Genomic DNA, 24431 nt, shown 5'->3' with positions numbered 1-24431 from the left:
TCTTCCTAAGGTCAGTCACACACACACCGCCCTCCGGGATCACGAGGCCGCTGATGGGGGCGGGCCGCGTGCGCACTGGCGTGGACACTGATTACTGGGCAGCCGCTCCACTAGCCACCAGGAACAGTTAAGGAGCACAGCTCTGGGGGTTTTTCTCCTATATTAACCCCATTTTGTACTACCCGCAGTGCATTGTGATAGGTAATGGGGCCTGATTCAGGTTGGATCGCAATCCAACTGCAAAAACTGCTAAGAGCATCCGCATCCGCCTGCATTTTCTGCGGCACCCCGCAGATAATGCGATCACCTCTGCCTGTGAATCGGTGAAGGGGGGTCAACAACACTCCATTTCCAAGTCGGAGATGGAGCGGTGCGGGGGCACGGTTTCAAAATGGGGTCGGCAACGGAGAAACAGGAGGCGTGGTCAGAGCAGCTGCATGACATCACATGGGCCGGACTCTGCCAGTGGAGCCCCAGCGTCATGAGGTAGATTTTGTAGAGGCCGGGGAGGACTTCTGTTCCTGGGAACTAGCTGTGTTGTGCAGCTTTATTCCTCTGCCCCTACCTCTGGCAAGAAAGGACGCACCTCGCACTTTCTTGTTTCTTTGTGACCGAAAGGACTGCATTTGATAATGCGGAGCTTTCTTATGCTGTGAGGGAACATAAGGTAAAAAATTAGATTTTCCAACTGTAGCTGTGCGTGTTAATGCTTTGTCCATCCTACGGGAGGATTTCCATCGTAACCTATCCGTTGATGGAAAAGGATACGCCATAAGAATCCTTTTGGAAATCTGCAGTCTTTTATCTGGAGATTCCCAAGCTTTTTCACATAACTCGTTCAGCTCGTGTGACCCCCTCAAAGGTTACCTCAGGCTTCTTTCCCTTGTACATATGTACCCTCTTGTCAGGGACAGGGGGTTCCTCTGTGATGTGCAAAACATCTTTTATTGCCATAATCATATATCGAATGGATTTTGCCAATTTTGGCTGTAACTTTGCATCATCGTAATCGACACAGGAGTCAGAATCCGTGTCGGTATCTGTGTCAACAATCTGGGATAGTGGGCGCTTATGAGACCCTGACAGTCCCTGCAACATAGGATCAGGCATGGGTTGAGTCCCTGACTGTCCCAAAGCTTCAGCCTTGTCTAATCTTTTGTACAATGAGTTTACACTAGCATTTAAAACATTCCACATATCCATCCAATCAGGTGTCAGCGGAGACACCACATTCATTTGCTCCCGCTCCTCTCTAATATAGCCTTCTTCCTCAGACATGTCGACACACGTGTACAGACACACCACACACACAGGGAATACTTTTTCTGAAGACAGTTTCCCCACAAGGCCCTTTGGAGAGACAGAGAGAGAGTATGCCAGCACACTCCCCAGCGCTATATAACCCAGGAATAACACAGTAACTTAATGTTTGTCCAGTAGCGCTGCTGTATGTAATTTGCGCCGAATTATGTGCCCCCCCCCTCTCTTTTCAACCCTCTTCTCTACCGTGGTATAAGCAGGGGAGAGTCCGGGGAGCTTCCTCTCAGCGGTGCTGTGGAGAAAAAATGGCGCTGGTGAGTGCTGAGGGAGAAGCCCCGCCCCCTCGGCGGCGGGCTTCTGTCCCGCTTAAACTGTAAAATTGGTGGGGGCTCATACATATATACAGTGCCCAGCTGTATATATGTTATATTTTTGCCAAAAAGAGGTTTATATTGCTGCCTAGGGCGCCCCCCCTTGCGCCCTGCACCCTTACAGTGACCGGAGTATGTGAGGTGTATGGGAGCAATGGCGCACAGCTGCAGTGCTGTGCGCTACCTCAGTGAAGATCATGAACTCTGTGGAGCCCGTCTATCCCCATGGTCCTTACGGAGTCCCCAGCATCCTCTAGGACGTTAGAGAAACTAGGATTTTAATACCTACCGGTAAATCCTTTTCTCTTAGTCTGTTGAGGATGCTGGGCACCCGTCCCAGTGTGTACTGTGTCTGCAGTTATTAAATGGCCCTTAACTCCAGAACATTTATGTGGAGACAACTTTCCTGACTTGACCATCTTCCTTGGACGTTTTCCCCCTGTGTGACTGCTCCCCAGCCTCGGAGGGTTGCATCTGTGGTCCCTAGGATCCAGTCCTGGATCCCGAACCATCGCCCCTCTAGGAGGTGAGAACTGTGCAGCCACCAATGGAGTGAGATTCTGGTCTTGGAAGACAGGATTATCCTCCGGTGCATGTGTAGGTGGGATCCGGACCAATTGTCCAACAGGTCCCACTGGAACACTCTGGCATGGAACCTGCCAAACTGAATGGCCTCGTAGGCCACAACCATCTTCCCCAGCAACTGAATGCATTGATGGATTAACACTCTTGCTGGTTTCAGAATTTGTTTGACCAGACTCTGGATCTCCATAGCCTTTCCACTGGAAGAAAACCTCTTCTGTGTCCAGTATGTGTTATGATTCCAGCACTCTGGTCAGAGAAGATCTTATGGCAAGGACCGGAGCACTGGAACGGAATGCTGGGGAAGGGAGCAGGACAGGAAAATAGCCCCTGGCGCCCTAACTCTGTTGTCTCACCCGTGTTGTCAGAAATCCCCTGCGAGACTATGGTTTCTTGAGCCCTTGGCAGCCGCGTTTGAAGGGCGGATTATGTCTGCCCAACTTCGATGCCCCCCGGTCTTAATGAGAGACAAAGGGAAACCCTAGACAGGGTTATAACAAGAGGCCCTCTAACTAAACAACCAGGCCAGGGGCTAAGCAAACTCAAAACTATAATATGTGCGGAGAAACCGCCAGGAAAAAGGACAACCAAAATATCCACTTGTCCAATTCTCCTACCCGGCACCGCCGAGTACCAGAGAGGACTTGTGGAAGCGGAACCCTCCGCAAATGCTCCAAACACAAAATATAAAAGGTAAAGCGGCTGAGCCGCAACACACGGCAGAGCCGCAACTCACGAACACCACTGGATATAAAACGGTGATCAGTCAGGACTCCAGGGAACCAAACGACCTCTTGGGATGAGATGACAACTCCCGAATACGTCTGCGGACTGGAATGACCGGATACAGCAGGACTGGAAACAGACTCTCAGCAAACAAAGGCAGCATGCAGGAAGCTATTACCGGCGTCTGTGAGAAGCCCTGGGAGTGTATTTAACAAGGAGTCCTCCAATCAGCTGCTAATGGCTGATTAGAATAAATGCCGTGCAGCTGCCTTGCTGCACGGCCAGAGAGCAGGTGAATATCTTAATTTCCTAAAGCCTAGCAACGGGGAACGCGGTCCGCCAGTGGCGTCCCCGTTGCTAGGGTCCGTGCGGCTCAGCGCGCCCGGCGTCTAGCGTTGCTAGGGAGCCGGCGGCTGTACGTGCACGGCATCTCTAGTTGCTAGGCGCCGGGCCGCGCAGACCATCAAGCGGACCCCGGCGCCTAACAGTACCCCCCCCTTGAGGAGGGGTCAAGGAACCCCTAAAGCCAGGTTTCTGAGGAAATTCCCGAAAAAATGCCCTCTTGAGCCTCGGGGCATGAAGATCCTTATCCAGGACCCAAGACCTTTCCTCCGGACCATAGCCTTTCCAGTGAACCAGAAAATACAGCCGATCCCGGGACAATTTGGAATCGAGAACCTTCTCTACCAAGAACTCCTGTTGTCCCTGTACATCCACTGGAGATCTACCCTGAGAGATCTTCCGAGGAAATCTACTGGAAGAAACGTATTGTTTCAACAGGGAACAATGAAACGTATTTCCAATCCTGAGAGATCTTGGTAAACGTAACCGAAAGGCAACTGGGTTGACTCTTTTAATAATAAGAAATGGCCCAATAAATTTGGGTCCCAGTCTAGCTGAGGATTGTCGAAGCCTGATGTTGCGAGTCGACAACCACACCCTATCTCCCACCTTAAAAGTGCAAGGACGTCGGAGCCTGTCAGAAAATTTCTTCTCTCGAAAGGCCGCTTTTCTGAGAGCAAGGTGCACCTTTTTCCAAATGGCTCTGAGATGGGAGGTTAAGGTAAGCGAGGAGACTGAGGAATGATGAAAAAAAGAATTAGCTCTGGGGTGAAAACCAAAAACTGAAAAGAATGGAGACTCTTTAGTGGAGGAATGACAAGAATTATTGTAAGCAAATTCAGCCAACGGAAGAAACTCGGACCAATCATTCTGGAGTTTGGCTGAATACAAGCGCAAATATTGTTTCAATGATTGGTTAACTCGTTCGGTTTGCCCGTTGGATTGTGGGTGGTAACCGGATGTTAACGACAATTTCATCTTCAATGAGGCACAAAAACATTTCCAGAATTGTGCGATGAATTGTGGACCCCGATCAGAAACAATATCAGTAGGCAACCCATGAAGCCTGAATACATGGCGGAGAAACAAAACTGCCAACCCTTGGGCAGAAGGCAATCGGGGAAGAGCAATAAAATGAGCCATTTTACTAAAACGGTCCACTACCACCCATATGACTCGGAATCCGGCTGAAAGGGGAAGGTCAACCACAAAATCCATGGAAATATGAGACCACGGCCTGAGAGGAACATTTAAGGGCATAAGTTGCCCGATGGGCAAGGAACGGGGAACCTTATGCTGTGCACAAACCTGACATGAATAAACAAATTCCTTGACGTCTTTAGAAAGACCAGGCCACCATACTGAGCGAGAGACTAACTCCAATGTCTTAGAGACTCCTGGATGCCCTGAAACTTTGTTATCATGGAATTCCGTTAAAACAGTAACTCTCAAAAACTCAGGGACGTAAAGACGACCAGCAGGAGTAATTCTAGGAGCTTGGTGTTGAAGCTGTTTTAACTGGGTAAATAAATCTTGTGTGAGGCCCGCCCAGATGACCGAAGATGGAAGTATGGGGGTAACAGGATTGTTATTGTGAACCGGAAGAAAGCTATGTGACAGGGCATCAGCCTTAGTATTCTTGGAACCAGGCCTGAAAGTGATTATAAATTTGAAACGCGTAAAAAATAATGCCCAATGTGCCTGCCGGGCATTAAGCCGCTTAGCCGATTCAATGTATTGCAGGTTCTTATGGTCAGTCAATACCGAAATAGTATGTTTTGCTCCCTCCAGCCAATGCCTCCACTCCTCGAAAGCCCATTTTACCGCCAGTAACTCCCGATTACCAACGTCATAGTTGGATTCAGCGGAGGAGAATTTCCTGGACATAAAGGCACAAGGATGTAACTCCAGAGACTCCGGATCCTTTTGAGAAAGGATAGCCCCCACTCCAACCTCCGAGGCATCAACCTCCACCACAAAGGGCAATTCCGGATTAGGATGTCTAAGGACTGGAGCCGAGACAAAGGCTTGTTTCAAGGCCCGGAAGGACAACTCAGCTTCACGCGACCAGTTGGTAGGATCCGCTCCTTTCTTTGTCAGAGCTACAATGGGAGCAACCAGGTCAGAAAAAGAATGAATGAACCTCCTATAATAATTCGCAAACCCTAAAAAACGCTTAATAGCTTTTAAATTGGTGGGTTGCGCCCAACTAAGGATGGCCTGGAGTTTCTTTGGTTCAATGGAAAATCCCTGAGGGGAAATTATGTACCCTAAAAAAGATACTTCCGTGACATGAAACTCAAACTTCTCCAGCTTGGCATATAAATGATTCTCACATAACTTTTGAAGAACCAGACGCACCTGGGTAACATGTTGTTCCATTGATTTAGAAAAAATCAGGATGTCGTCTAAGTAAACGACCACGAATTTCCCTAGGAAGTCACGGAGCACATCGTTAATGAGGTCTTGAAAAACTGCCGGAGCATTGGACAGGCCGAACGGCATCACCAGGTATTCGTAGTGACCCGACTGAGTACTGAAGGACGTTTTCCACTCATCTCCAGATTTAATTCGGATGAGGTTGTACGCTCCTCTAAGGTCAATTTTAGAAAAAATCACAGCAGAACGTAACTGATCAAAGAGTACAGAAATCAACGGCAAAGGATAGGTGTTTTTAACTGAGATCTTATTCAGGGCTCTAAAATCAATGCAAGGTCTAAGCGAGCCATCCTTTTTCTCCACAAAGAAGAAGCCTGCACTTAAAGGAGATTTTGATGGTCTAATAAATCCTTTCTCAAGGCTCTCCTTTACATAATCATTCATAGCCGCAGTTTCTGGCCCGGATAATGCATATAATCTTCCCTTTGGCAATGCGGCACCAGGAATTAACTCAATAGCACAATCATAAGGCCGATGGGGAGGCAGAATGTCCGCATTGCCTTTGGAGAAAACATCAGCAAACTCCTGGTATTCCACCGGAATGAGTTCTGGAATGATAGCTGCTACTCTGACTGGAAACGTGATACATTCCTTATCACAAAAAGTACCCCAATGTGAAATCTCCCCCGACCGCCAATCAATGGTGGGATTATGAAAGGCCAGCCAAGGGTGACCCAGAACAACTGGAACTGCAGGGCAATGTGTAAGAAAGAACTCGATTTTCTCGGAATGTAGAGCTCCTACTGTAAGTAGTACAGGGGGTGTACGGAGAGAAATAATCCCATTAGACAGCGGACTCCCATCTAAGCCATGCATGGTGACACACCTACCCAAAGGTAACTGAGGAATGCCTAAGGCCTTAGCCCAAGTTAAATCCATAAAGTTTCCTGCAGCTCCACTGTCGACAAAAGCCGACACCGAAGAACTGAGGCTGCCAAAGGAAACTTTAACTGGGACTAAAAGGGAGTTATTCGAGGAGATAAGCTGCAGACCTAGGTGAACCCCCTCACAATTCACCTGGTCAAAGCGTTTCCCGACTTGTTCGGACAATTACGAGCAAAATGTCCCTTACCCCCACAGTACAGACAAAGACCAGAATTTTGCCTTCTGGCTCTTTCTTCAGGAGACAGCCGGGAGAGATCCATCTGCATGGTCTCCTCTACGTCTTCAGGAATGGAATATACACACGGACTTGACCTTACAGGTGCTCCTTTTTCAGCCCTCCGCTCTCTGAGACGACGATCAATCTTAATAGAAAGCTCCATGAGTTTATCGAGAGTCTCAGGAGCGGGGTACTGAAGGAGACTGTCTTTTATAGACTCTGATAAGCCGAGGCGAAACTGACTGCGCAGGGCTGGGTCATTCCAGCCACAGTCGTTCGACCAACGGCGAAACTCCGTACAATAAACCTCTGCAGGATTTCTACCCTGTCTGAGAGCGCGCAACTGACTTTCAGCGGACGCCTCTCTATCAGGGTCATCATACAAGAGCCCTAAAGACTCAAAAAAAGCGTCAACTGACAACAATGCCGGATCCTCTGCTCTTAAACCAAATGCCCAGGTCTGAGGATCCCCCTGGAGCAAAGAAATAATAAACCCGACCCGCTGAGATTCAGTACCCGAGGAAGTCGGTCTTAAACGAAAATAAAGTTTACAGGATTCTTTAAAATTAAAAAACTCTTTTCTATCACCAGAAAAACGGTCAGGCAAATGCATCTTTGGTTCAGGGACTACCCTTGGGGAAGCTCGCAAAAGATCTTCCTGCGACTTCACCCGAAGAGAAAGATCCTGAACCATCTGAGTAAGTTCTTGAATCTGGCTGACTAAGAGCTGACCAGGATTTGGCCCTAAACCTGTTGGATTCATGAGGCCGATAAACTCTCACAAAACTGAATGAGAAAAAATTAAACCCCGTTTAATTTTAAGTTTTGGTATGGCCGGTAATAATGTTATGATTCCAGCACTCTGGTCAGAGAAGATCTTATGGCAAGGACTGGAGCACTGGAACGGAATGCTGGGGAAGGGAGCAGGACAGGAAAATAGCCCCTGGCGCCCTAACTCTGTTGTCTCACCCGTGTTGTCAGAAATCCCCTGCGAGACTATGGTTTCTTGAGCCCTTGGCAGCCGCGTTTGAAGGGCGGATTATGTCTGCCCAACTTCGATGCCCCCCGGTCTTAATGAGAGACAAAGGGAAACCCGAGACAGGGTGATAACAAGAGGCCCTCTAACTAAACAACCAGGCCAGGGGCTAAGCAAACTCAAAACTATAATATGTGCGGAGAAACCGCCAGGAAAAAGGACAACCAAAATATCCACTTGTCCAATTCTCCTAACCGGCACCGCCAAGTACCAGAGAGGACTTGTGGAAGCGGAACCCTCCGCAAATGCTCCAAACACAAAATATAAAAGGTAAAGCGGCTGAGCCGCAACACACGGCAGAGCCGCAACTCACGAACACCACTGGATATAAAACGGTGATCAGTCAGGACTCCAGGGAACCAAACGACCTCTTGGGATGAGATGACAACTCCCGAATACCGGACTTCTGCGGACTGGAATGACCGGATACAGCAGGACTGGAAACAGACTCTTAGCAAACAAAGGCAGCATGCAGGAAGCTATTACCGGCGTCTGTGAGAAGCCCTGGGAGTGTACTTAACAAGGAGTCCTCCAATCAGCTGCTAAAGGCTGATTAGAATAAATGCCGTGCAGCTGCCTTGCTGCACGGCCAGAGAGCAGGTGAATATCTTAATTTCCTAAAGCCTAGCAACGGGGAACGCGGTCCGCCAGTGGCGTCCCCGTTGCTAGGGTCTGTGCGGCTCAGCGCGCCCGGCGTCTAGCGTTGCTAGGGAGCCGGTGGCTGTACGTGCACGGCGTCTCTAGTTGCTAGGCGCCGGGCCGCGCAGACCATCAAGCGGACCCCGGCGCCTAACAGTATGACTCCCAAAAACAACAACCGCGTCATTGGGACCAACTGCGATTTTGGCAAGTTTAGGAGCCAACCATGTTGTTGAAGAACTGTCAGGGAGAGTGCAATGTTTTGCACCAACTGGTCCCTGGATCTCGCCTTTATCAGGAGATCATCCAAGTACGGGATAATTGTGACTCCTTGCTTGCGAAGGAGAACCATAATTTCCGCCATCACCCTGGTGAAAATCCTCGGAGCCGTGGACAGACCAAACGGCAATGTCTGAAATTGGTAATGACAATCCTGAATTGCAAACCTTAGGTAGCTTGAGGCAGTGGATAAATGGGAACATGTAAGTAGGCATCCTTTATGTCTACCAAAACCATGAAATCTCCGTCCTCCGGACTGGAGATCACTGCCCTGAGAAATTCCATCTTGAAATTGAATTTCTTTAGGAAGAAATTGAGGGATTTCAGATTTAAGATTGGTCTGACTGAGCCGTCCGGCTTCGGGACCACGAAGAGGCTTGAATAAAAACCTTCTCCCTGCTGACTAAGGCCAATTTGAACAATCCGTGAGGGGGAACGTCTTGAAACCCCAGTTTGTACCCTTGGGACACTATTTGTAAAACCCACGAGTCCAGGTCCGAATGAATCCAGAACTGACTGAAGAGTTTTAGACGTGCCCCCACTGGTGTGGGCTCCTGCAAGAAAGCCCCAGTGTCATGCAGTGGATTTGGCAGAAGCAGAGGACAATCTCTGGTCCTGCGATCTTGAAGAGGCTACAGACCTCTTCCTTTTCCTTCCTCTACCTGCAAAGAAAGGGGAATCTTAACTTCTTGCATATCTATTGGGCCAAAATGACTGCGGTAGATAATGATGCGTCTTCATCCGTTGAGAGGGAACATAGGGCAAGAAGGTTGACTTACCATTGAAATGAGGATGCATCTTGCTGCCTTTCCAATGAAGCAAGTTTAATTTAGTAATAGGTGAAAAACCATCCTTACAAAGGTGTTAATCAGAGACTTGGCTTTGTGGACACTTTTCAGAGAACAAATTTGTTAGCATAAAAATAAAGCCAGAAAATGAAGAGCTGTTTAATCACTCAATTGGATTTTTCTGCCAGCATATTTTTTTTCTCTGCAACCCACTGCTAAATTGTGCTTCCTAGCTGTTTTTATAAAATCACTGAATCAAATCTAACTCTGATTACATCAGAGAAGGCCAGGTACCCTACACCATAACAGGGGGTTTGAAATTTTGACTTGTCTACTTAAAGATCACCAAAATCTGATAACAAGGTCAATTAGGTCCCTGGGTGGGATTGAACCACCAACCTTATGGTTAATAGCCGTACATACTAACTGATTGCGCCACAGAGACACTTTGCAAAAGTCCATACTGACAAAGGCTAATAAGCATTCATCTAAAATGTTTCCTAGAAAAACTTTAAAAAGTCAATAATCTGGAGAGTTTTTGTAAGATGTTTCTTCCATCAACCAACGAAGAAACACATTGGTACTTTCCCATGATGAGTGAGTGCTTCAGGATCTCTTGCACTTACATGTGCAGCAGAGTACTGCAATGGAAGCATGCTGGGCCCATAACCCAGAGGTATGCAGATTGAAACTATCCTCTGCTATATGCATTTTTTTTTGTTAATTAAAGTAATCCAAAACTGGGATTGATATTTTGTCTCTTTTATTTTTACTTAAAGTACAATAACTTTTACCATTTTAATTTGTTTTAATAGTATATTGACAGTATTGTTTTCTTTCAAAAATCCACTTCATTTTCTTTACCCTATTATTAAAATGGTAATTGACAAAAACAAACTACATTGTCACCAGAAGAGCAATACAAAATATACAAGTGATATATTAAAATCATCTTTCCAGCTTGAATTTCAATGATGCATTGGGGCAATGATTTTGTGAGAAACATCTTCACCCTTAAATATTTTCTTAATTCCTTACCTGTGTGCTAATTAGATATCACCTTGTTTTCACATTAAACAGACTTCCACATGAGAAAGCAGCAAGGATGCAGTGGCGTTAATGTTTCCTGGTGTCAACCTGTATTATTTCAGTAGACATTGAAATGAGGATGCATCTTGCTGCCTTTCCAATTAAGCAAGTTTAATTTAGTAATAGGTGAAAAACCATCCCTACAAAGGTGTTAATCAGAGACTTGGCTTTGTGGACACTTTTCAGAGAACAAATTTGTTAGCATAAAAATAAAGCCAGAAAATGAAGAGCTGTTTAATCACTCAATTGGATTTTTCTGCCAGCATTTTTCTTTTTCTCTGCAACCCACTGCTAAATTGTACTTCCTATCTGTTTTTTTATAAAATCACTTAATCAAATCTAACTCTGATTACATCAGAGAAGGCCAGGTACCCTACACCATAAGAGGGGGTTTGAAACTTTGACTTGTCTACTTAAAGATCACCAAAATCTGATAACAAGGTCAATTACGTCCCTGGGTGGGATTGAACCACCAACCTTTTGGTTAATAACCGAACACACTAACCGATTGCGCCACAGAGACACTTTGCAAAAAGCACATACTGACAAAGGCTAATAAGCATTCATCTAGAACGTTTCCTAGAAAAACTTTAAAAAGTCAATAATCTGGAGAGTTTTTGTAAGATGTTTCTTAAATCAACCAACGAAGAAACATATTGGTACTTTCCCATGATGAGTGAGTGCTTCAGGATCTCTTGCACTTACATGTGCAGCAGAGTACTGCAATGGAAGCATGCTGGGCCTATAACCCAGAGGTAGGCAGATTGAAACTATCCTCTGCTATATGCATTTTTTTTGTTAATTAAAGTAATCCAAAACTGGGATTGATATTTTAGCTCTTTTATTTTTACTTAAAGTACAATAACTTTTACCATTTTAATTTGTTTTAATAGTATATTGACAGTATTGTTTTCTTTCAAAAACCCACTTAATTTTCTTTACCCTATTATTAAAATGGTAATTGACAAAAACAAACTACATTGTCACCAGAAGAGCAATACAAAATGTACAAGTGATATATTAAAATCATCTTTCCAGCTTGAATTTCAATGATGCATTGGGGCAACGATTTTGTGAGAAACATCTTCACCCTTAAATATTTTCTTAATTCCTTACCTGTGTGCTAATTAGATATCACCTTGTTTTCACATTAAACAGACTTCCACGTGAGAAAGCAGCAAGGATGCAGTGGCGTTAATGTTTCCTGGTGTCAACCTGTATTATTTCAGTAGACATTGAAATGAGGATGCATCTTGCTGCCTTTCCAATGAAGCAAGTTTAATTTAGTAATAGGTGAAAAACCATCCCTACAAAGGTGTTAATCAGAGACTTGGCTTTGTGGACACTTTTCAGAGAACAAATTTGTTAGCATAAAAATAAAGCCAGAAAATGAAGAGCTGTTTAATCACTCAATAGGATTTTTCTGCCAGCATTTTTCTTTTTCTCTGCAACCCACTGCTAAATTGTACTTCCTATCTGTTTTTTTTATAAAATCACGTAATCAAATCTAACTCTGATTACATCAGAGAAGGCCAGGTACCCTACACCATAAGAGGGGGTTTGAAATTTTGACTTGTCTACTTAAAGATCACCAAAATCTGATAACAAGGTCAATTACGTCCCTGGGTGGGATTGAACCACCAACCTTTTGGTTAATAGCCGAACACACTAACCAATTGCGCCACAGAGACACTTTGCAAAAAGTACGTACTGACAAAGGCTAATAAGCATTCATCTAAAACGTTTCCTAGAAAAACTTTAAAAAGTCAATAATCTGGAGAGTTTTTGTAAGAATTTTCTTAAATCAACCAACGAAGAAACACATTGGTACTTTCCCATGATGAGTGAGTGCTTCAGGATCTCTTGCACTTACATGTGCAGCAGAGTACTGCAATGGAAGCATGCTGGGCCCATAACCCAGAGGTAGGCAGATTGAAACTATCCTCTGCTATATGCATTTTTTTTTGTTAATTAAAGTAATCCAAAACTGGGATTGATATTTTAGCTCTTTTATTTTTACTTAAAGTACAATAACTTTTACCATTTTAATTTGTTTTAATAGTATATTGACAGTATTGTTTTCTTTCAAAAATCCACTTAATTTTCTTTACCCTATTATTAAAATGGTAATTGACAAAAACAAACTACATTGTCACCAGAAGAGCAATACAAAATGTACAAGTGATATATTAAAATCATCTTTCCAGCTTGAATTTCAATGATGCATTGGGGCAACGATTTTGTGAGAAACATCTTCACCCTTAAATAAAGATTTTCTTAATTCCTTACCTGTGTGCTAATTAGATATCACCTTGTTTTCACATTAAACAGACTTCCACATGAGAAAGCAGCAAGGATGCAGTGGCGTTAATGTTTCCTGGTGTCAACCCGTATTATTTCAGTAGACATTGAAATGAGGATGCATCTTGCTGCCTTTCCAATGAAGCAAGTTTAATTTAGTAATAGGTGAAAAACCATCCCTACAAAGGTGTTAATCAGAGACTTGGCTTTGTGGACACTTTTCAGAGAACAAATTTGTTAGCATAAAAATAAAGCCAGAAAATGAAGAGCTGTTTAATCACTCAATTGGATTTTTCTGCCAGCATATTTTTTTTTTCTGCAACCCACTGCTAAATTGTGCTTCCTAGCTGTTTTTTATAAAATCACTTAATCAAATCTAACTCTGATTACATCAGAGAAGGCCAGGTAACCTACATCATAAGAGGGAGGTTGAAATTTTGACTTGTCTACTTAAAGATCACCAAAACCTGATAACAAGGTCAATTACGTCCCTGGGTGGGATTGAACCACCAACCTTTTGGTTAGTAGCCAAACACACTAACTGATTGCGCCACAGAGACACTTTGCAAAAGTGCATACTGACAAAGGCTAATAAGCATTCATCTAGAACGTTTCCTAGAAAAACTTTAAAAAGTCAATAATCTGGAGAGTTTTTGTAAGATGTTTCTTAGATCAACCAACGAAGAAACACCTTGGTACTTTCCCATGATGAGTGAGTGCTTCAGGATCTCTTGCACTTACATGTGCAGCAGAGTACTGCAATGGAAGCATGCTGGGCCCATAACCCAGAGGTAGGCAGATTGCAACTATCTTGTGCTATATGCATTTTTTTTTTAATTAAAGTAATCCAAAACTGGGATTGATATTTTAGCTCTTTTATTTTTACTTAAAGTACAATAACTTTTACCATTTTAATTTGTTTTAATAGTATATTGACAGTATTGTTTTCTTTCAAAAATCCACTTAATTTTCTTTACCCTATTATTAAAATGGTAATTGACAAAAACAAACTACATTGTCACCAGAAGAGCAATACAACATGTACAAGTGATATATTAAAATCATCTTTCCAGCTTGAATTTCAATGATGCATTGGGGCAACGATTTTGTGAGAAACATCTTCACCCTTAAATATTTTCTTAATTCCTTACCTGTGTGCTAATTAGATATCACCTTGTTTTCACATTAAACAGACTTCCACATGAGAAAGCAGCAAGGATGCAGTGGCGTTAATGTTTCCTTGTGTCAACCTGTATTATTTCAGTAGACATTGAAATGAGGATGCATCTTGCTGCCTTTCCAATGAAGCAAGTTTAATTTAGTAATAGGTGAAAAACCATCCCTACAAAGGTGTTAATCAGAGACTTGGCTTTGTGGACCCTTTTCAGAGAACAAATTTGTTAGCATAAAAATAAAGCCAGAAAATGAAGAGCTGTTTAATCACTCAATTGGATTTTTCTGCCAGCATTTTTCTTTTTCTCTGCAACCCACTGCTAAATTGTACTTCCTATCTGTTTTTTTATAAAATCACTTAATCAAATCTAACTCTGATTACATCAGAGAAGGCCAGGTACCCTACACCATAAGAGGGGGTTTGAAATTTTGACTTGTCTACTTAAAGATCACCAAAATCTGACAACAAGGTCAATTACGTCCCTGCTTGGGATTGAACCACCAACCTTTTGGTTAATAGCCGAACACACTAACCGATTGCGCCACGGAGACACTTTGCAAAATGTACATACTGACAAAGGCTAATAAGCATTCATCTAGAACGTTTCCTAGAAAAACTTTCAAAAGTCAATAATCTGGAGAGTTTTTGTAAGAATTTTCTTAAATCAACCAATGAAGAAACACATTGGTACTTTCCCATGATGAGTGAGTGCTTCAGGATCTCTTGCACTTACATGTGCAGCAGAGTACTGCAATGGAAGCATGCTGGGCCTATAACCCAGAGGTAGGCAGATTGAAACTATCCTCTGCTATATGCATTTTTTTTGTTAATTAAAGTAATCCAAAACTGGGATTGATATTTTAGCTCTTTTATTTTTACTTAAAGTACAATAACTTTTACCATTTTAATTTGTTTTAATAGTATATTGACAGTATTGTTTTCTTTCAAAAATCCACTTAATAGTATCTCACCTGGCAGGTAAGTATGAGTTGGGCTAGAGCTGGGGAGGGTCGCTGCTCGGGCACCCCCCTGTCAAGTGAAGGAGATCCAACTGAGGCAGCACAAAGGAACTCTTGAAAGAAGAACAAGGCTAGAGGAAGATCTGAGACAAAGAAATCTGACTTTTACCAGAGCTGACCAGAGGAAAGCACAAACACAGTCCCCCACTACCACAAATAATGCAGTCGAGTTTCCCACATTTGGGGAAATCACAGGGGTCAGCATACCCAGAATGCAATGAATGAACCTCACCCTGGGAGAACAATCTTCATGACCATGGTATCTCCTGTGCAAAATAAGTATGATTTGAGATAGGGCTGGGGAGGGCCGCTGCTCAGGCACATCTCTGTCAAGTAAAGGAGATTCAACTGAGGCAGCACAAGGGAACTCTCATCTGGGGACAACAACTGCAGGGAAAACACATATTTTCAGATGAACATGGGAGGGCAGAAGGCTGCCTAATACTGAAGCACCCCCAAACAACAAACCAAATGCAACAACTAGTGCAAGCATTCCTGGGGGAAGGTCTGCAGAAGACGGATTTGCATACGGTGATGTCATCCAAGCAGTGGGCCAAAGTTGGCTGGAACCCTCGTCTGCATATGAAAAGAGAAAAGGGGTATGCAGGGCATGGCGGCCTTTTGCGGCGCTTGGATGACCCCTAGTTCGCATTAAACACCCCCACCCTCCTTCAGTGTGGGGCTCATGTTGGCTATGCCCCAGCCCCTGAAGCATTCAAGCTGATTTCTTGCAGCAGCTGGGCACTGTAACAGCTCCAGAGCTGCTCTGTAAGGCAAGTAAAAGGGTGTGGGCCCTGCAGCACTACCTGTAGTTCGCATTGTGCGTTGCAAGGCACAAATTAAGCATACGGGAGAAGTCAGGATAGTGCGCAAGGGCATAGAAGGGAGTGGCTCAAGAAAAGAGAAGTGGAAACAGACAGCAAACTAGGCTGGAGAGAGACCTGAGACAAAGAGATCTCAATTATACGAGAGCCGACCAGGGGAAACACAAATTATGCAGTCAAGTTTCAGACATTTGGGGAAATCGCAGGAGCAGCACACCCAGAGTGCAATGGGTGAGCCTTGCCCTGGGAGAAGCAACTTCATGATCATAGTATCTCACCTGGCATTTAAGTAGGAGTTGGGCTAGAGCTGGGGAGGGTCGCTGCTCGGGCACCCCCCTGTCAAGTGAAGGAGATCCAACTGAGGCAGCACAAGGGAACTCTCGAAAGAAGAACAAGGCTAGAGGAAAATCTGAGACAAAGAAATCTGACTTTTACCAGAGCTGACCAGAGGAAAGCACAAACACAGTCCCCCACTACCACAAATAATGCAGTCGAGTTTCCCACATTTGGGGAAATCACAGGGGTCAGCATACCCAGAATGCAATGAATGAACCTCACCCTGGGAGAACAATCTTCATGACCATGGTATCTCCTATGCAAAATAAGTATGATTTGGGATAGGGCTGGGGAGGGCCGCTGCTCAGGCACATCTCTGTCAAGTAAAGAAGATTCAACTGAGGCAACACAAGGGAACTCTCATCTGGGGACAACAACTCCAGGGAGAACACATATTTTCAGATGAACATGGGAGGGCAGAAGGCTGCCTAATACTGAAGCACCCCCAAACAACAAACCAAATGCAACAACTAGTGCAAGCATTCCTGGGGGAAGGCCTGCAGCAGATGGATTTGCATATGGTGATGTCATCCAAGCAGTGTGTCAAAGTTGGCTTCAACCCTCGTCTGCATATGAAAAGAGAAAAGGGGCGTGCAGGGCATGGCGGCCTTTTGCGGCGCTTGGATGACCCCTAGTTCGCATTAAACATCTCCACCCTCCTTCGGTGTGGGGCTCATGTTGGCTATGCCCCAGCCCCTGAAGCATTCAAGCTGATTTCTTGCAGCAGCTGGGCACTGTAACAGCTCCAGAGCTGCTCTGTAAGGCGAGTAAAAGGGTGTGGGCCCTGCAGCACTACCTGCAGTTCGCATTGTGCGTTGGAAGGCACAAATTAAGCAGACGGGAGAAGTCAGGATAGTGCGCAAGGGCATAGAAGGGAGCGGCTCAAGAAAAGAGAAGTGGAAACAGACAGCAAACTAGTCTGGAGAGAGACCTGAGACAAAGAGATCTGAATTATACGAGAGCCGACCAGGGGAAACACAAATTATGCAGTCAAGTTTCCCACATTTGGAGAAATCGCAGGAGCAGCACACCCAGAGTGCAATGGGTGAGCCTTGCCCTGGGAGAAGCACCTTCCTGATCATAGTATCTCACCTGGCAGGTAAGTAGGAGATGGGCTACAGCTTGGGAGGGTTGCTGCTCGGGCACCCCCCTGTCAAGTGAAGGAGATCCAACTGAGGCAGCACAAGGGAACTCTCGAATGAAGAACAATACTAGAGGAAGATCTGAGACAAAGAAATCTGACTTTTACCAGAGCTGACCAGAGGAAAGAACAAACACAGTCCCCCACTACCACAAATAATGCAGTCGAGTTTCCCACATTTGGGGAAATCACAGGGGTCAGCATTCCCAGAATGCAATGAATGAACCTCACCCTGGGAGAGCAATCTTCATGACCATGGTATCTCCTATGCAAAATAAGTATGTTTTTGGATAGGGCTGGGGAGGGCCGCTGCTCAGGCACATCTCAGTCAAGTAAAGGAGATTCAATTGAGGCAGCACAAGGGAACTCTCATCTGGGGACAACAACTGCAGGGAGAACACATATTTTCAGATGAACATGGGAGGGCAGAAGGCTGCCTAATACTGAAGCACCCCCAAACAACAAACCAAAAGCAACAACTAGTAGAAGCATTCCTGGGGGAAGGTCTGGACGGATTTGCATACGGTGATGTCATCCAAGCAGTGGGCCAAAATTGGCTGGAACCCTCATCTGCATATGAAAAGAGAAAAGGGGTATGCAGGGCATGGCGGCCTTTTGCGGCGCTTGGATGATCCCTAGTTCGCATTAAACACCCCCACCCTCCTTCGGTGTGGGGCTCATGTTGGCCATGCCCCAGCCCCTGAAGCATTCAAGCTGATTTCTTGCAGCAGCTGGGCACTGTAACAGCTCCAGAGCTTCTCTGTAAGGCAAGTAAAAGGGTGTGGGCCCTGCAGCACTACCTGTAGTTTGCATTGTGCATTGTAAGACACAAAGTAAGCAGACGGGAGGAGAAGTCATTATAGTGCACAAGGGTATTGAAGGGAGGGGCTCAAGAAAAAAGAAGTGGAAACAGACAGCAAACTAGGCTGGAGAGAGACCTGAGACAAAGAGATCTGAATTATATGAGAGCCGACCAGGGGAAACACAAATTATGCAGTCAAGTTTTCCACATTTGGGGAAATCGTAGGGGCAGCACACCCAGAGTGCAATGGGTGAGCCTTGCCCTGGGAGAAGCACCTTCCTGATCATAGTATCTCACCTGGCAGGTAAGTAGGAGTTGGGCTAAAGCTGGGGAGGGTCGCTGCTCGGGCACCCCCCTGTCAAGTGAAGGAGATCCAACTGAGGCAGCACAAGGGAACTCTCGAAAGAAGAACAAGGCTAGAGGAATATCTGAGACAAAGAAATCTGACTTTTACCAGAGCTGACCAGAGGAAAGCACAAACACAGTCCCCCACTACCACAAATAATGCAGTCGAGTTTCCCACAATTGGGGAAATCACAGGGGTCAGCATACCCAGAATGCAATGAATGAACCTCACCCTGGGAGAACAATCTTCATGACCATGGCATCTCCTATGCAAAATAAGTATGATTTGGGATAGGGCTGGGGAGGGCCGCTGCTCAGGCACATCTCTGTCAAGTAAAGGAGATTCAACTGAGGCAGCACAAGGGAACTCTCATCTGGGGACAACAACTGCAGGGAGAACACATATTTTCAGATGAACATGGGAGGGCAGAAGGCTGCCTAATACTGAAGCACCCCCAAACAACAAACCAAATGCAACAACTAGTGCAAGCATTCCTGGGGGGAGGCCTGCAGCAGATGGATTTGCATATGGTGATGTCATCCAAGCAGTGAGTCAAAGTTGGCTTCAACCCTCGTCTGCATATGAAAAGAGAAAAGGGGCATGCAGGGCATGGCGGCCTTTTGCGGCGCTTGGATGACCCCTAGTTCGCATTAAACACCTCCACCCTCCTTCGGTGTGGGGCTCATGTTGGCTATGCCCCAGCCCCTGAAGCATTCAAGCTGATTTCTTGCAGCAGCTGGGCACTGTAACAGCTCCAGAGCTGCTCTGTAAGGCAAGTAAAAGGGTGTGGGCCCTGCAGCACTACCTGTAGTTTGCATTGTGCGTTGGAAGGCACAAATTAAGCAGGCGGGAGAAGTCAGGATAGTGTGCAAGGGCATAGAAGGGAGCGGCTCAAGAAAAGAGAAGTGGAAACAGACAGCAAACTAGGCTGGAGAGAGACCTGAGACAAAGAGATCTGAATTATATGAGAGCCGACCAGGGGAAACACAAATTATGCAGTCAAGTTTCCCACATTTGGGGAAATCGCAGGAGCAGCACACCCAGAGTGAAATGGGTGAGCCTTGCCCTGGGAGAAGCACCTTCATGATCATAGTATCTCACCTAGCAGGTAAGTAGGAGTTGGGCTAGAGCTGGGGAGGGTCGCTGCTCGGGCACCCCCCTGTCAAGTGAAGGAGATACAACTGAGGCAGCACAAGGAAACTCTCGAAAGAAGAACAAGGCTAGAGGAAGATCTGAGACAAATAAATCTGACTTTTACCAGAGCAGACCAGAGGAAAGAACAAACACAGTCCCCCACTACCACAAATAATGCAGTCGAGTTTCCCACATTTGGGGAAATCATAGGGGTCAGCATACCCAGAATGCAATGAATGAACCTCACCCTGGGAGAACAATCTTCATGACCATGGTATCTCCTATGCAAAATAAGTATGATTTGGGATAGGGCTGGGGAGGGCCGCTGCTCAGGCACATCTCTGTCGATAGGGCTGGGGAGGGCCGCTGCTCAGGCACATCTCTGTCAAGTAAAGGAGATTCAACTGAGGCAGCACAAGGGAACTCTCATCTGGGGACAACAACTGCAGGGAGAACACATATTTTCAGATGAACATGGGAGGGCAGAAGGCTGCCTAATACTGAAGCACCCCCAAACAACAAACCAAATGCAACAACTAGTGCAAGCATTCCTGGGGGAAGGCCTGTAGCAGATGGATTTGCATATGGTGATGTCATCCAAGCAGTGGGTCAAAGTTGGCTTCAACCCTCGTCTGCATATGAAAAGAGAAAAGGGGCGTGCAGGGCATGGCGGCCTTTTGCGGCGCTTGGATGACCCCTAGTTCACATTAAACACCTCCACCCTCCTTCGGTGTGGGGCTCATGTTGGCTATGCCCCAGCCCCTGAAGCATTCAAGCTGATTTCTTGCAGAAGCTGGGCTCTGTAACAGCTCCAGAGCTGCTCTGTAAGGCAAATAAAAGGTTGTGGGACCTGCAGCACTACCTGTAGTTCGCATTGTGCGTTGCAAGGCACAAAGTAAGCAGACGGGAGAAGTCAGTATAGTGCGCAAGGGCATAAAAGGGAACGGCTCAAGAAAAGAGAAGTGGAAACAGACAGCAAACTAGGCTGGAGAGAGACCTGATGCAAAGAGATCTGAATTATACGAGAGCCGACCAGAGGAAACACAAATTATGCAGTCAAGTGTCCCACATTTTGGGAAATCACAGGAGCAGCACACCCAGAGTGCAATGGGTGAGCCTTGCCTTGGGAGAAGCACCTTCCTGATCATAGTATCTCACCTGGCAGGTAAGTAGGAGTTGGGCTAGAGCTGGGGAGGGTCGCTGCTCGGGCACCCCCCTGTCAAGTGAAGGAGATCCAACTGAGGCAGCACAAGGGAACTCTCGAAAGAAGAACAAGGCTAGAGCAAGATCTGAGACAAAGAAATCTGACTTTTACCAGAGCTGACCAGAGGAAAGCACAAACACAGTCCCCCACTACCACAAATAATGCAGTCGAGTTTCCCACAATTGGGGAAATCACAGGGGTCAGCATACCCAGAATGCAATGAATGAACCTCACCCTGGGAGAACAATCTTCATGACCATGGCATCTCCTATGCAAAATAAGTATGATTTGGGATAGGGCTGGGGAGGGCCGCTGCTCAGGCACATCTCTGTCAAGTAAAGGAGATTCAACTGAGGCAGCACAAGGGAACTCTCATCTGGGGACAACAACTGCAGGGAGAACACATATTTTCAGATGAACATGGGAGGGCAGAAGGCTGCCTAATATTGAAGCACCCCCAAACAACAAACCAAATGCAACAACTAGTACAAGCATTCCTGGGGGAAGGTCTGCAGAAGACGGATTTGCATACGGTGATGTCATCCAAGCAGTGGGCCAAAGTTGTCTGGAACCCTCATCTGCATATGAAAAGAGAAAAGGGGTATGCAGGGCACGGCGGCCTTTTGAGGCGCTTGGATGACCCCTAGTTCGCATTAAACACCCCCACCCTCCTTCGGTGTGGGGCTCATGTTGGCTATGCCCCAGCCCCTGAAGCATTCAAGCTGATTTCTTGCAGCAGCTGGGCACTGTAACAGCTCCAGAGCTGCTCTGTAAGGCAAGTAAAAGGGTGTGGGCCCTGCAGCACTACCTGTAGTTCGCATTGTGCATTGTAAGGCACAAAGTAAGCAGACGGGAGGAGAAGTCAGGATAGTGCACAAGGGTATAGAAGGGAGGGGCTCAAGAAAAAAGAAGTGGAAACAGACAGCAAACTAGGCTGGAGATAGACCTGAGACAAAGAGATCTGAATTATACGAGAGCCGACCAGAGGAAACACAAATTATGCAGTCAAGTGTCCCACATTTGGGGAAATCACAGGAGCAGCACACCCAGAGTGCAATGGGTGAGCCTTGCCCTGGGAGAAGCACCTTCCTGATCATAGTATCTCATCTGGCAGGTAAGTATGAGATGGGCTAGAGCTGGGGAGGGTCGCTGCTCGGGCACCCCCCTGTCAAGTGAAGGAGATCCAACTGAGGCAGCACAAGGGAACTCTCGAAAGAAGAACAAGGCTAGAGGAAGATCTGAGACAAAGAAATCTGACTTTTACCAGAGCTGACCAGAGGAAAGCACAAACACAGTCCTCCACTACCACAAATAATGCAGTCGAGTTTCCCACATTTGGGGAAATCATAGGGGTCAGCATACCCAGAATGCAATGAATGAACCTCACCCTGGGAGATCAATCTTCATGACCATGGTATCTCCTATGCAAAATAAGTATGATTTGGGATAGGGCTGGGGAGGGCCGCTGCTCAGGCACATCTGTCAAGTAAAGGAGATTCAACTGAGGCAGCACAAGGGAACTCTCATCTGAGGACAACAACTGCAGGGAGAACACATATTTTCAGATGAACATGGGAGGGCAGAAGGCTGCCTAATACTGAAGCACCCCCAAACAACAAACCAAATGCAACAACTAGTACAAGCATTCCTGGGGGAAGGTCTGCAGAAGACGGATTTGCATACGGTGATGTCATCCAAGCAGTGGGCCAAAGTTGGCTGGAACCCTCATCTACATATGAAAAGAGAAAAGGGGTATGCAGGGCATGGCGGCCTTTTGCGGCGCTTGGATGACCCCTAGTTCGCATTAAACACCCCCACCCTCCTTCGGTGTGGGGCTCATGTTGGCCATGCCCCAGCCCCTGAAGCATTCAAGCTGATTTCTTGCAGCAGCTGGGCACTGTAACAGCTCCAGAGCTGCTCTGTAAGGCAAGTAAAAAGGTGTGGGCCCTGCAGCACTACCTGTAGTTTGCATTGTGCATTGGAAGGCACAAAGTAAGCAGACGGGAGGAGAAGTCAGGATAGTGCACAAGGGTATAGAAGGGAGGGGCTCAAGAAAAAAAAAGTGGAAACAGACAGCAAACTAGGCTGGAGAGAGACCTGAGACAAAGAGATCTGAATTATATGAGAGCCGACCAGGGGAAACACAAATTATGCAGTCAAGTTTCCCACATTTGCGGAAATCGCAGGAGCAGCACACCAAGAGTGCAATGGGTGAGCCTTGCCCTGGGAGAAGCAACTTCATGATCATAGTATCTCACCTGGCAGGTAAGTAGGAGTTGGGCTAGATCTGGGGAAGGTCGCTGCTCGGGCACCCCCCTGTCAAGTGAAGGAAATCCAACTGAGGAAGCACAAGGGAACTCTTGAAAGAAGAACAAGGCTAGAGGAAGATCTGAGACAAAGAAATCTGACTTTTACCAGAGCTGACCAGAGGAAAGCACAAACACAGTCCTCCACTACCACAAATAATGCAGTTGAGTTTCCCACATTTGGGGAAATCATAGGGGTCAGCATACCCAGAATGCAATGAATGAACCTCACCCTGGGAGATCAATCTTCATGACCATGGTATCTCCTATGCAAAATAAGTATGATTTGGGATAGGGCTGGGGAGGGCCGCTGCTCAGGCACATCTCTGTCAAGTAAAGGAGATTCAACTGAGGCAGCACAAGGGAACTCTCATCTGGGGACAACAACTGCAGGGAGAACACATATTTTCAGATGAACATGGGAGGGCAGAAGGCTGCCTAATACTGAAGCACCCCCAAACAACAAACCAAATGCAACAACTAGTACAAGCATTCCTGGGGGAAGGTCTGCAGAAGACGGATTTGCATACGGTGATGTCATCCAAGCAGTGGGCCAAAGTTGGCTGGAACCCTCATCTATATATGAAAAGAGAAAAGGGGTATGCAGGGCATGGCGGCCTTTTGCGGCGCTTGGATGACCCCTAGTTCACATTAAACACCTCCACCCTCCTTCGGTGTGGGGCTCATGTTGGCTATGCCCCAGCCCCTGAAGCATTCAAGCTGATTTCTTGCAGAAGCTGGGCTCTGTAACAGCTCCAGAGCTGCTCTGTAAGGCAAATAAAAGGTTGTGGGACCTGCAGCACTACCTGTAGTTCGCATTGTGCGTTGCAAGGCACAAAGTAAGCAGACGGGAGAAGTCAGTATAGTGCGCAAGGGCATAAAAGGGAACGGCTCAAGAAAAGAGAAGTGGAAACAGACAGCAAACTAGGCTGGAGAGAGACCTGATGCAAAGAGATCTGAATTATACGAGAGCCGACCAGAGGAAACACAAATTATGCAGTCAAGTGTCCCACATTTTGGGAAATCACAGGAGCAGCACACCCAGAGTGCAATGGGTGAGCCTTGCCTTGGGAGAAGCACCTTCCTGATCATAGTATCTCACCTGGCAGGTAAGTAGGAGTTGGGCTAGAGCTGGGGAGGGTCGCTGCTCGGGCACCCCCCTGTCAAGTGAAGGAGATCCAACTGAGGCAG

At 46.2% G+C, this 24431-nt stretch overlaps 13 non-coding genes and 4 pseudogenes across 13 annotated transcripts; all 17 read right to left on the bottom strand.

Moving 5' to 3' along the window:
- Window positions 1–13440: 13440 nt before the first annotated feature.
- TRNAS-ACU (transfer RNA serine (anticodon ACU)) lies at window positions 13441–13514 on the bottom strand. Its single transcript has one exon. It is a non-coding gene; the product is annotated as a tRNA-Ser (tRNA).
- A 1752-nt stretch (window positions 13515–15266) lies between these two features.
- Window positions 15267–15430, bottom strand: LOC135048479 (U1 spliceosomal RNA). The gene has a single exon (XR_010240341.1). It is a non-coding gene; the product is annotated as a U1 spliceosomal RNA (small nuclear RNA).
- A 692-nt stretch (window positions 15431–16122) lies between these two features.
- Window positions 16123–16264, bottom strand: LOC135048477 (U1 spliceosomal RNA; annotated as a pseudogene).
- Window positions 16265–16416: 152 nt separating this feature from the next.
- Window positions 16417–16580, bottom strand: LOC135048478 (U1 spliceosomal RNA). Its single transcript, XR_010240340.1, has one exon. It is a non-coding gene; the product is annotated as a U1 spliceosomal RNA (small nuclear RNA).
- Window positions 16581–17251: 671 nt separating this feature from the next.
- On the bottom strand, window positions 17252–17414 carry LOC135048499 (U1 spliceosomal RNA). The gene has a single exon (XR_010240360.1). It is a non-coding gene; the product is annotated as a U1 spliceosomal RNA (small nuclear RNA).
- A 152-nt stretch (window positions 17415–17566) lies between these two features.
- LOC135048495 (U1 spliceosomal RNA) lies at window positions 17567–17730 on the bottom strand. Its single transcript, XR_010240357.1, has one exon. It is a non-coding gene; the product is annotated as a U1 spliceosomal RNA (small nuclear RNA).
- Window positions 17731–18420: 690 nt separating this feature from the next.
- LOC135048498 (U1 spliceosomal RNA) lies at window positions 18421–18562 on the bottom strand (annotated as a pseudogene).
- Window positions 18563–18714: 152 nt separating this feature from the next.
- On the bottom strand, window positions 18715–18878 carry LOC135048490 (U1 spliceosomal RNA). Its single transcript, XR_010240352.1, has one exon. It is a non-coding gene; the product is annotated as a U1 spliceosomal RNA (small nuclear RNA).
- Window positions 18879–19570: 692 nt separating this feature from the next.
- On the bottom strand, window positions 19571–19712 carry LOC135048504 (U1 spliceosomal RNA; annotated as a pseudogene).
- A 152-nt stretch (window positions 19713–19864) lies between these two features.
- LOC135048484 (U1 spliceosomal RNA) lies at window positions 19865–20028 on the bottom strand. Its single transcript, XR_010240346.1, has one exon. It is a non-coding gene; the product is annotated as a U1 spliceosomal RNA (small nuclear RNA).
- A 712-nt stretch (window positions 20029–20740) lies between these two features.
- LOC135048503 (U1 spliceosomal RNA) lies at window positions 20741–20903 on the bottom strand. Its single transcript, XR_010240364.1, has one exon. It is a non-coding gene; the product is annotated as a U1 spliceosomal RNA (small nuclear RNA).
- Window positions 20904–21055: 152 nt separating this feature from the next.
- Window positions 21056–21219, bottom strand: LOC135048489 (U1 spliceosomal RNA). Its single transcript, XR_010240351.1, has one exon. It is a non-coding gene; the product is annotated as a U1 spliceosomal RNA (small nuclear RNA).
- A 674-nt stretch (window positions 21220–21893) lies between these two features.
- LOC135048497 (U1 spliceosomal RNA) lies at window positions 21894–22056 on the bottom strand. Its single transcript, XR_010240359.1, has one exon. It is a non-coding gene; the product is annotated as a U1 spliceosomal RNA (small nuclear RNA).
- Window positions 22057–22208: 152 nt separating this feature from the next.
- On the bottom strand, window positions 22209–22372 carry LOC135048485 (U1 spliceosomal RNA). The gene has a single exon (XR_010240347.1). It is a non-coding gene; the product is annotated as a U1 spliceosomal RNA (small nuclear RNA).
- Window positions 22373–23065: 693 nt separating this feature from the next.
- LOC135048513 (U1 spliceosomal RNA) lies at window positions 23066–23207 on the bottom strand (annotated as a pseudogene).
- Window positions 23208–23359: 152 nt separating this feature from the next.
- Window positions 23360–23523, bottom strand: LOC135048483 (U1 spliceosomal RNA). Its single transcript, XR_010240345.1, has one exon. It is a non-coding gene; the product is annotated as a U1 spliceosomal RNA (small nuclear RNA).
- Window positions 23524–24194: 671 nt separating this feature from the next.
- On the bottom strand, window positions 24195–24357 carry LOC135048502 (U1 spliceosomal RNA). The gene has a single exon (XR_010240363.1). It is a non-coding gene; the product is annotated as a U1 spliceosomal RNA (small nuclear RNA).
- Between the last annotated feature and the right edge of the window lie 74 nt (window positions 24358–24431).

The sequence above is a fragment of the Pseudophryne corroboree genome, unplaced genomic scaffold, assembly GCF_028390025.1.
Source record: "Pseudophryne corroboree isolate aPseCor3 unplaced genomic scaffold, aPseCor3.hap2 scaffold_973, whole genome shotgun sequence".
Taxonomy (NCBI): Eukaryota; Metazoa; Chordata; class Amphibia; order Anura; family Myobatrachidae; genus Pseudophryne; species Pseudophryne corroboree.
Note: the sequence above shows the minus strand (reverse complement) of the source record. Positions and strands in the feature narration are given on the sequence as shown.